Source organism: Myodes glareolus, chromosome 21, assembly GCF_982192425.1.
Source record: "Myodes glareolus chromosome 21, mMyoGla1.1, whole genome shotgun sequence".
Lineage (NCBI taxonomy): Eukaryota > Metazoa > Chordata > Mammalia > Rodentia > Cricetidae > Myodes > Myodes glareolus.
In genome coordinates this window covers 43682846-43695204 of record NC_142046.1, presented here as the reverse complement: position 1 = coordinate 43695204, position 12359 = coordinate 43682846, and positions in this window count along the sequence as shown.

Sequence of the window (12359 nt, the reverse complement as noted above, 5' to 3'; positions counted from 1 at the left end):
AAACCCCTTCATTACAGATGGGCAGATGGTAATTAGTATGTAATTAGTATGGAGAGGTAGTCCATAAAATTTCACAAAAGTTCTCATGTTATTACCAGCTAAGAAAGAATGCATTATGAGAAAACTAAATAGGAAATTATCTGTTTGCTTTTGTGTAAATACCTGAGATTTATTCCAGTGACACCAGTAAGCAAAAAGAATGAAATTTAAAAGGCAGAAGGCCATAGTGTCATAAATGCTGTTAAACTATTTGATAAAAGCTATCCACTTGAGGTTCATTGCAACACACTGGAAAAGCATGATCCTCCCATATTTAGACACAAGTGGTGGCAAGCCAAGCCCTCAGGAAAAGACGCGATCCTATTATACAACACACAGATCTATTTTATTATTGCTACGTATGTGGCATATATCACTAGTACAAAATTTTGTTTGATGTACATGATATAATATTTGGAAATGTTCTGATTATTCTACCCTATACAGTGAGATGTCTGATAAGTCAGCAAACAATTCCTCAGCTTGGTACAAAAACCAAATCTTAATTTTCCTTGTATTTTTTAAACAAACAATCTAACACATGAATCTTTTTCCAGGGTTCTTCTTTTAGAAATTTCTAAGATCTTTCCAGTCGATACATAAGATAAGGCGCATATTGTCGAGAATAAGTTGTCAAAGTGAATATGAAATGTGCTTCTCAAAATATCATTTACACATTTACCAGATGGTAAAATAAACATGTAAATTGTTATCATGTATACACCAAGTTTGTATTAAAATTTTACACACCACAGGAAGGGTGTAAAAATTGCCACATATTGTATTACTTGTTCACTTAATAGTTTATTAGCATCTCATAAATATTTTCTTTAAGAAAAATATTATTTGAATAATCACAAAATTCATATGTTGCTAATGAGAACTACATTAAGTTATGAAAATCCCTAAAAAATAAAAAAAATCCATCTCTTGTCTAATTAGTTAAATGCAGAAGAACATTCAAAATAAAGTGGACTCAAAAGAATTAATACCTTTGTGAGATTTGTGAGATTCCCCATTATAAAGCTAATTAGAGCACAGCATGGTGACCAGCCTTTAATTCTAGCACTGAGGATGCAGATGCAAGCATAATCTCTGAGTTCCAGGCCAGTCAAGGCTATATGGAGAGACCCTGTCTCAAAAAAAAAAGAAAGAAAAAGAAAAAAGGAGAAGAGAAGGCAGAAGAAAGTTATAGTTTAATGACATACATACTTATATTGAACATTACCCAGAGCAACCACGGTTATAGAGCCCTAGTGTTAACAACTAGTACTATAATTTGAGGTAGTAAATATCAACAAAATAAGAATATTAAATTAAATCTCTTTTAAGTTTCTATCTTTTTGTATCTAGGCTTATACTTCAAAGATTTGATCATCAAAAATTTATTTTTGTGTGTGCATATACACATGCCTTTGTGTGTGTATGTGCATGCCTGCCACATGTGCAGGTGTCCACAAAAGTAAGAGGACAGTTTTCCTGGAGCTGGAGTCACTAGAGTTTGTGGGTAACTTGATTTGGTTGTTAAGGAGTACTCCATTCCTTTGGAAGAACAGTCAAAACTCTTAACCACTGAGTCATCTCCCCAGACCCTCAAAAGTACTGTTTAGTATGTAGAACCAGCATTAGTGGCATTAGTCATTTGTCACATGTCATTCCTTAGTGGAAAGATCTAATCAGCAGCATGATTATAAAGGACTGGTATTATAAAAACAGACTAATTAAAACAGAACAGCTTAGAAGCACTATCTGTCTCTTCTATCGGAATGAATACTTTGGTTCAGGAAAACTTAAAAGTCAGTAGCAGAGCCCAAAGTTCCTAGCAAGTGTAAAATTTCTTTGAAGCACATATCTTTTTCATCCACAGAAGCCAGGCATGATTACACATGCCCATAATCCCAGCACTTGGGAGGTAGAGGCACAAGGACCAGGAGCTCGAGGCCAGCTTTGGTTACATACCAAGCTTAAGTGGGAGACTTAAGACCCTATCTCCAATTTTTTTCATAGACAAAGTATTTATGAATCACAAGTTGATTTTTGACAAGCCACACAGGTAGCTGAATTTACTATTATGCTTTCCCAGCTCATACAAAGTAATAAAGTGTATGTAAATTGACAACAGAAGGTAAAGTTCTGTACTCTTAAGACAGCAAACAACCCTGGAAATGAAAACCTTGCACCTTTTGAACCTTGTACATTAAATTCAGACTTTACTATCTTCCTAGGATAAGAGGACTGAACATGGATCAGGCAGTACAGATGTTTTCATCTGGAGTCTTCTAAGGCGGGCAGCTAAAGAATATGTTTCTATACTGCCAGTAGTATAAATGTAGGTAGACCAATATAAAAAGTCATTGGAAAAACAGGGGGAGAAGTTCAGTGAACAGAAAACCAGGGTCTTACACAGAACATGTTCATATTTGTTTCATATCTGCATACCAGTGCATTCTGAAATAGTAACACTGTGAAAAATTTCCCAAGTCTGAAGAATACTGTCTTCGTTGGGAATGATACACAAAAAATTCATGATCATGTTACTAGTGACTCTTTCCTGTTTAGTGTATCTTTGAAATAATTTCATCTCTGTTCATCGGCCAACAAGAAATAATACAGTATATAGTAACAGAAAATGACTGCTATCTTAAATGTTAAAAAGTAACATTTTTATTAAAAGCAAAATGTGAATGAGTATAGTGAGAAATGCAAGTCTATAAACCTAGCATTCAAAAGGCCAGCTCAAGAGAACTGCAAGACCAAGGCTGGCCTGGATTATATAGCAAAAAAACTGTCTCACAAAATAAAAAATAAAAACAAAATGTGTAATGAACAGGTCATAATTATGTTATTTATGGTAATGTAACAGTTTGCTTACAAACTTAAAGGCCAAAAATGAGTCAACAATATGATGCCTTTGATTAGTATATTATAATTCTATCAAAAATGGATAAATGATTTGTCATTCCTTTTTCTTATACATTGGTAGCATGATCAAACAGTGTAAGAAATTTTATGTCTCTAATAAGCTGTTAGATAACATAATAGCATTTGGATTTTTCGGTTTGGGTTTAATTTTATCTTTTTGTTGTTTGTTTGTTTTGAGATAGGGTCTTACTCTGTGGTTATGACTGGCTGGCTGTCCTGGAACTCAACACACCAGGCTGGCCTCAAACCGCCTGCCTCTGCCTCTGCCTCTTTTGTGTGGAAATAAGGGTGTGTACCACCATGTATCTTTGCAATATGCAAAATGCTTTCATGCATGAACCAAGCTAATATAAATTCTCAATTTATTAATAAAAATTCCATTGCTCCTATATTCTACCTTCAAATTTTTTATTTTTTTAAACTGAAAATAATTATTATTATTTCCAAATTCTTTTTTTAATGTGTATGGAGCATACCTGGTGCACCCAGAGGCCAGAAGAGGTCATGGGATCCCCTGGGAACTGCAGTTACAGACAGTTGTGAGCTGCCATGTGACTAATAGGTACTAAACCTGGGTTCTCTACAAAAAAGAGCAACAAGTGCTCTTAACTGCTGAGTCATCTCTCCGGCCCTATTCCTCTCAAATTCTCCAGAAAAACTGATAGTCTAGAAAGGCATCTCACATTATTCCTTCATGTTTTTCCTTATGCTATCCCATCCCAAGATTACAAATTCCCAGTTACATGTTCCCTAGTTAGTAGATACCTCCCAATTTTAGATGCCAATTTCTAAATTTATCAATACTATAAAAATTTTAATTATGTCAAGACTGACATAACTGGAGCTGATAAGAAAATGTAGAAGCAAATCTTCATATACTTACAAAGTAGCTGCAAATTTGTACAGTTTATATACCAGAAATTATACTTTTAGAGACTTATCCTATTCATATCTAATACAAGAAAATGTGGATAAATATATAAAGAATTGTTTTTCACAGTAACAAAACCCTAACAATAACTACAAGTACATAGAGAACTAGTTATGTAGGTATGATTTGTCCACACAACATAATGGTAAAGATATTAAAAAGAATGAAATAGTGTGTACTGGTTGGAAATAGAGCCAAATATATTAAGTTGAAAAAAAGTAAGTTGTATAATAACACACACTGTTTCTTAGAGAATATACTAAAAGTCATTTCAGCTTAATCACAGATATTTCTATTGATCAGAGTCCCATTTTTCAATATTGGAACAGAACCCAGGTCCTTGTTAATCCTAAGTGAGAGTATGGAAGGTCCCAAGCCTTTCTAATGTTACTCCTTTTTTGTCTCCTGACCCATTTTGTTTTCCAAGCTTCAATATTTCTTTTTGCTTTTATTCTTAATAATATGTTTATATGTAGGGGTATGAGCTGTGCCCATGGAGGCCAGGGGGAGCATCTGACTCCCTGGAACAGGAGTTACGAGTGGTTAGGAGTCACGAAGTGGGTGTGGGAACTGAATCCAGTCCTCATGAAGAGCAGTCAGTACTTTTAACCGCTGAGCCATCTCTCTAACCTCTCACTACTGATTTCTTAAGTCAGCTTTGTCTTCTCCATCTTCCACACCTCACTTAAACCTTTTTTTTTAATCCAAAGTCATCACGATTCCATCACCTGGACATTGTCATACAGGTCCTATGCACTCAAAGGGTTTCTCCTATGCTTTCCTATAATTCATCACTTAGCCATTTGCTATTATATAGGACAATGTTCTCAAAAACCACAGAGAACAATGCACTCAATCCATCCTACAGTCTCCTTGGTTTCTTATCCATGCCTCAATCATTGCAATTAGCAAAGGTTCACTAAATTAAATAGTAATCCCGCCTACAAGAGAAGTTTTAGCTGTTTCAGTTTGTACTGAAAGGAGAATCTCCAGCTTTTTATCTTTCTCTAAAGAGAAGCTACATTTCTTTTCTTTACGTTGTGAAAACACCAGTCATACAAGGAGAGGAAGAAAGTTCATCTCAGCTATAACGAACCTCACTAGAGCACCACACCAACACAATCCACAACCACCTGCATGCAAGGAAAAAAAATGGGTGTTATGCTGCCCATTATTCCTCCTCCCTCAATGAGTAACCCATAGGGGGAAAGTGGGTGGTGGGACATTTTTTAGTTTGAAGTCTAGCCAGGAAAGCCTTTGCCTAACAGCAGAGAAATCCTGAGGTTTGGTTCAGATATTTGCATATTAAACAGCACACCTTGGTGAGACATGCTCATTAGGGTATCTAAGGAAACTATCACAGTGTTGCTTTTGGTTTGCCAAAAACAAACTAAAACCTTTTCATTTAATTATAGTTTAAACTGCAAAAAGAGCAAGCATAAATAAAACCCATTAGTCCAAAGATTTTATTTTAGAAATATTTGTATCTTCTCTCTTGCCAAATTGCATTCACTAATAAACAGATTTCATTTTTACCATAATTTCCCTTTTTTATTAACAAGTGAAACTAAGAAATAAAATAATTAAAAGATTGGCAGATGGAAACAAGTGAGAAGCAATGTATACAGATAATTCAAAAACAGGAAATGCCTCAGTAATAAAAACTTGACTATATATAATTTCTAGGAATAATGCTAAGTGCACAAACAATAGAAGTATAATTTAGACAAAGTCCAAGGGCCCCAAAATATTCCCACATACATCATTTTTAAAGGACTGGAATAATGTGATTAGAATGATGAAATCTAGCTTTAAAAAATAAAACCCAAAATAAGAAATAAACTAAAAACTGTGCATTTGTTCTCTAATCCTTTTACCATTTTTCAATCTGGGAACACTTCTAAATTTAGGAGTGAGCTATAATAAGCCATAGTCACATGACTGCCTAGTTTCTTGAGCATTAATAAGTACTTAATTCCAGCACAAATGACATACTGCATTTCAGAAAAGCAAGTAGTAGAAATAAGAATCTAAAAAACAAGGATCAATAATTTTAATTTTTCTTCCTATTCACTCTCTTATTTTTAAATCCTAGAAGGTGCAGATTTGTGAACATTGCAGAAGCTTAATTGAATATAATAAAAATCAAGCAGGGTACAGTAATGATACACTCCTGGACCACTAGCACTTGGGGGTAGAGTGGTACTTCCTGTAATCCTACTAGGATTGGGGGTACAGTGGTACATCCTGTAATCCTACTAGGATTGGAGGTACAGTGGCACACTCATGTAATCCTACTAGGATTGGGGGTACAGTGGTACATCCTGTAATCCTACTAGGATTGGGGGTACAGTGGTATACTCCTGCAATCCTACTAGGATTGGGGGTACAGTGGTACACTCTTGTAATCCTACTAGGATTGGGGGTACAGTGGTACACTCTTGTAATCCTACTAGGATTGGGGGTGCAGTGGTACACTCTTGTAATCCTACTAGGATTGGGGGTACAGTGGTGCACTCCTGTAATCCTACTAGGTTTGGGGGTACAGTGGTACACCCCTGTAATCCTAGCACTTGGGGGTACAGTGGTGCACTCCTGTAATCCTAGTACTTGCAACCAGAAGAAAATGAATGGGGGGCTCTAGGTCATCTTGGGCTACATAGCACGATCTTGGAAAAAGAAGTTTCTCTCTATCTCTATCTCTATCTCTCTCTTTCACACACACACACACACACACACACACACACACACACACACACACTTAACCAAGCTTTTTCTTTTAGTCTTTACATATAGGCATTTTAAATCCTAAAGCTGGTGACAAGCAAAGCTTTATAATCTACATTATATTTCTCAACAAATAAACAGGTCTTATTTCACCCTATAATTCTAATTCTCCCATATATAAACAGTATACAAAACACAAAAACACATAATGCAAACCTTTTCCTAGGGAAATATCAAATATTCCTTACACTTTAGGGCATTCTAAATCTGAACAAATAAAAAAATGTAAGTTTCTATGATGTTTGTATAATAATATATTGTATAAACCTCTCACATATGTAAGTATTGACTCTGTTTGATGGGTGATGGTCTCAAATGGATGTGACAATTAAGTGACTTGGGAACATGTTATGAAGCCATCTGAGTAAGCAAGCAGCTTGTATCTGCCCTGTACTTATGAGAAGGAATTTTCTATCTGACATATTTAGAGGTACTCCCTCTATAACTGAATTAAAGTCTCTTTTATAGCATGCATTGCCTAAATGGAATTCCCACCCTTAGACTTCTGTATTTGTCCCACACAATAGAACTGTTCTGGATAATGTGATGTTTCTTATTTAGAGAATGACATCAGATGCCAAATAGAAAGTGCTTCCAGAACGCTCTCTGATTTCATTTTTCCCAGATAAAAGCTACTGTGCAGCTGACTGTAGAGTTTCCAGAGGCAGCACTTGGCATTTCGTTTTCTCATATAGAACTGAAGGACAAAGATTTCTACGCAGAAAGAGAGAAGACACCGTACTTTAGATCACTTTTCTCAAGAAGCTAAGCTGCTTCTTTTTAAAAATGTTCATACTGATACATGATTTAAAAGAAAAAGAAAAAATATTTGAAAATAGTTATTTAGGGTCTGGAGGTCTGGGTCAGTGGAAAAGCACTTATTGCTCTCACCAGAGACTTGGATTTGATTCCCAGCATACATAGTAGTTCATGATCCTCTGTAAGTACAGTCCCAGGGTGCTCAACCTCCCTTTTCTGGATTCCAAGGGCACCAGAACTCCTATGATGCACATACATGCAGGCAAACAGTTATGCAATAAAGTAATATGTAAATCTAAAAAATGTCATTTTTTAAAAAGAAAATAATTATTTTTAAGGGCTGAGGAATATATCTCTATGACAGAGCAATTGGCTAGCATCTGAGAGGCTCTGAATTCAATAATCACACCATATGGAAAGAAAAGGTTTAGAATAAATGACCATTCTTCAATCTGATTATTTTTACTGTTTAATTACTATTATAGTAGTCCTTAGGTATGAGATTATTTAGGACAGCTGTCTTGCCACCTGACAAGAGAGAACAAAGCAATCAACCCTGATTATAAAGAACAGTAAGGCCTGGGGCATGTAGGGCACAGTTTAAACCAAGCACTCAGGAACAGAGGCAGGCAGACCTCTGTGAGTCTCGGGCCAGCCTGGGCCCCTGTCTCAAAGCAAAAACACTTAAGAAATATTTTTAAAGGTTGAAGATCCTAATGATGAAGAAGATAAAAAAGGATTTATCATTACATAGCATCACCTTTTATGTCTTCCTGTACTCAGGTATACTGTTCAATAAGTCATTCACTCAATTTTTCTTACACAGCTCATCGTTCTAGAAAAAATATTAAAATTTATATAGAAAGATATGATACAAGAGAGATGTGGGGACACGCTTGACTAGCCAAATTAGCAGTGCTGCTTTGTTTTTCAAATGTAGAGCCACTGTTCAAGAGAATCACGAAATATATTTTCTAGGTCATATCTAAAGTTTTCTTTTCAATAACATTAAAAGTAATTTTAAAACATCAAGGGAAATTTATGTAGTAAAGACAACATTTTGTGAAATTTTGCCTGTGTGTTTCAGTTGTTAAAACTTTGAAAGCCACCACTCTGTAGCAGTAACTCTATCCTTGCTCACAACATTTGAATTTAATCTCCATTAAGAAGTCAGAAATTTCTGGGCAGTGACGGCACACACCTTTAAACCCAGCACTTAGGAGACAAAGGCAAGAGGATCTCTTAGTTCGACACCAGACTGATCTACAAAACAAGTTCCAGGGCAGAGAAGAAACCCTATCTCAGAAGAAGAAAAAAAGTCAGAAATCCACAAATAGATCAATTTATTGCAGCTGAAATGCATTTGAAAAGTTTCATTTTACAAATAAAATAGTGTAGGTCATTATAAAGTGTCTTCTTTTTTTAAGCCAGGCATAGTGGTGCACACCTCCAACCCTAAAAACTTGGGAAGGAAAGGTAGGCAGCCTGATCTACAGAGTGAATGCCAGGCCAGCGGGTGCTACATAGTGAGACACTATCTCAAAACAATAACAATAGGATGTCTTGCTTTGTGTTCACTGTTTCTACAACCCACTAAGAGACAAATTTCAAATTGGTTTTGAAACCAATATAATGTGAGTAACTTACATTTTAAATTTCCATGACATCAACTATAAATTATCAGTTATAATATATGAATATTTCTTTAACATGGTTAAGTTTTCATCAACTTCTTACTCAAATGGAGATTAAAGTGTGTGCAAACTAAGTAATAATAAATTTAAAGGCTTCTTATCCTAATTTGGGGTGTAATTATTTACACAAAGAAGGGATTGTTGATTGTTAAAAGGTACTGTAGGCTCTGGTAGGAGGGCATAGTTTCTAAGGCAAAATAAAAATGCATGTAATACCAAAATCTTCATTTGCTTTTGATTTTTTTGTTATCATGCTAATGCATGCATGCATGCATATGCATACACACACACCTTTTTAAGACTATATTGAAAAAGTACTAATAATAGTGTGCTTGTTTTGAAAGATACATATAGTATATATAATTGTATAGTCATAAAATTTCTTCCTTTTGGATGGCACATATACTTCAGATCGTTGCCTTAGAGGGGTTAAATTAACACAAAGAAAAATTAACTTTTAAAAAATTCATTTTACTCATCATCATGTTAAGCTTGAGTTAAGAATAAAGAGAACATTGCATTTATATCATAAGTCTCAAAGGAGGCCAAATAAGAAACATGTAGACTATAAATTAAAATATCAGACCAAAAGAGAAGTCATCAAGTAGGTAAAGACAATGAGTTGAAGAAGTACATGAAGAATAACACTTTAAAAATGAAAGTCGGCATTTTTTATCACTTAGAAACCAAGGAAGAACATTGAGGATGGGAGTTAAAGAATTCTGTGTAAGATTTTGAATGGCCCTTTCCTACAAGCCTCTGGGGTCCACTACCACCCAGTGTCCTAAGCATAGCTGTAAAATAAATAACAAGGACTGTTTAAATAAGACAAGAAGAGCACGGCCAGATAGTCTTTTTCACAACTATGCTTCCACATAACTCAGGACAGACATATATGAGGCCAGACACACAGAAAAGCATACTTTTTAGAAACTTTTTTTTTTAAATGAATGGATGAACGGGCAAGCAAGCAGAGCAAAGAAAGCCAGAAAAGAAAAGCTAGCAAAAAAAAAAATAAAGGAGTTACAAAATCTATGATATCAAGTCACAAAAGGGCCAATTATGACTTAAAACAGCTAAAAGAATAAGACTATATGGTAACAAGGCCATTGCCTTTAATTGCAAGTGCCATGGTGAACACATAAGAAAGAGTGTAGTAGTGTCCACACAAATGAGGAAGCTGAATTGAAAAAGATCAAAGACAGCATTGACAGATGGATCTTAAACACAAAAGAGATCAGGGATAAATGCAGTGGCGCACATAGCTAAGGAAGCTCTATATGAAAAGAACCCAAACCAGTAATAGATAAAAATATTAGACAGTTCTTTCACAAATATAAAAAGAAACCAGATCATAGAAAAGTGAATATACAAATAAAATGAATATACAAGAATGTAGAGGAAAAAAAAGCATAATTTTTAAGGATAGGAAGGATTAAATAAAAGGACACAAAGCATCTAATATTTGTCCCCCATACTTTAAAATTTCTTTGGGGGAAAGTGTAAAAGTTCTAACCTTAAATAAGCAAACTGATGAGTCAGGATAGAGTTTATAAAGATTCAGGTTGAGGGTGGTAGCAAAAGAAAAAAAAAAAAGGAGTAGGTTCCAAAAAGAGTTGTTGGCAAGAGCTGCAACAAGGGCAGAATGAGTGTCAGAGAGAGAGAGCAGAGATGGAGGAGGGAGGGACACATTTGTTGAGGAAGAAGTCAGTATGTTTCTTTGACTTTCTCCACAGGAACAAAGCAGAATGTAAGCATTAATTAAGAGAATGAATGCCAAAGGTGAATGAGCTGTAACAATTATTAACAATATAGTCATTTTAAGAAATAGTAAATTAAGACAGAGGTAGAAAAAGATTTCATCTGACTAAAACAGTGTATTTCATGTTAAGTAAACCACGAAAGGATAAATTCTCATTATAGTGTGTCTTCTCAAAAGAAAGCTTCTGAGTAGTAAACATTGTTATTATTTGGTAAACTATATCCAAACATAATTTTTTATTCAAAATGACAAGAAGTTATAAAAACACTAGCCACTTTGGAAACACTTTAATTAGAAATACTACTTTGTCTTCCACAAATTCCCAATCAAGCAAGTCATTTAAAATAACATAAATATATATATGATAACTGAATATTCTCCAAAACAATTGTGCTAATTATAGGTGGCCTAAATTTAATCTACATAAAGTCCATGTGTACTTTACTCATTGAAGTTCACAAATATTAAGTTACCATATATATATATATATATATATATATATATATATTATAAACAGAGAGATTAAATTTAGAATTCCAAGAGGTAGCCTGTAACTGGCTGCACTACAAAGAGGGACAGGTGACTAATTCATACTGTAGTTACAATCAAGAAAATAGTTATCTTCTGTGCATAGCAAGCTCTTCTGGAAGTCTAGAAAGAATAACTTTTGTTGATAGGAGATTGCAAATGTCTGAATGTTCATGCATGTGCTTATCATAGTGAAAGAAGCTATTTAAAAAGCACAACTTGAATCTATCTGAGATAATGGGGTTTTCTACAAACTTTCAAAGGCAGATTTACATGTGCCCACAAACGATGTGGCCTATACAGTGTGCAGTGGAGTGCAGTGTTCTACTTGTTTGCAATGGTTTTATTTTTCGACTAGTTTTTATCACACTTGGCATGAACAAGGGAACATGTGCTTTGCTAAATTTGAACTTTTAAGATGAAACTGAATTAACTGAGAACCAAAAAATTGCTTCTGAAATTTTCTAAGATTGAAAATGCCTTTCTTTCGTGGTAGGAATGGCAAAATAAATGACAAATACATCCTGAAAGTTCAGATGTGTGTTAGAAGGTCCTGTAGTTTTAGAACAACACGGTTGGCTTTTTTCCTTTTTACACACCTGAATGATAAGATTGAACTGAAATAGCTCTTCCACCCATATAATACACTTTCTCTAGCAGAATAAGTATACTAAACACAAATCTAAATTAACCTAATATAAATAATAAGTCTGATATAAGCAGATTTGTTTTATTTTCCAGCCATAAATTTTAATAAATTTATCATTTCTTGAAATTTAGTATCTAACCACCAAAGTAGAGATCCAACTGTTACCTTGAAACTTAATCCTGTTTTTTTGTTTTCCTAATGACATTAACTATACTGGCTACAACAATCAGAAGCACCTCTTTAGAGATGCTTTTCCATCCTAATTTCCATCAGCCTCCTCATAAAAAA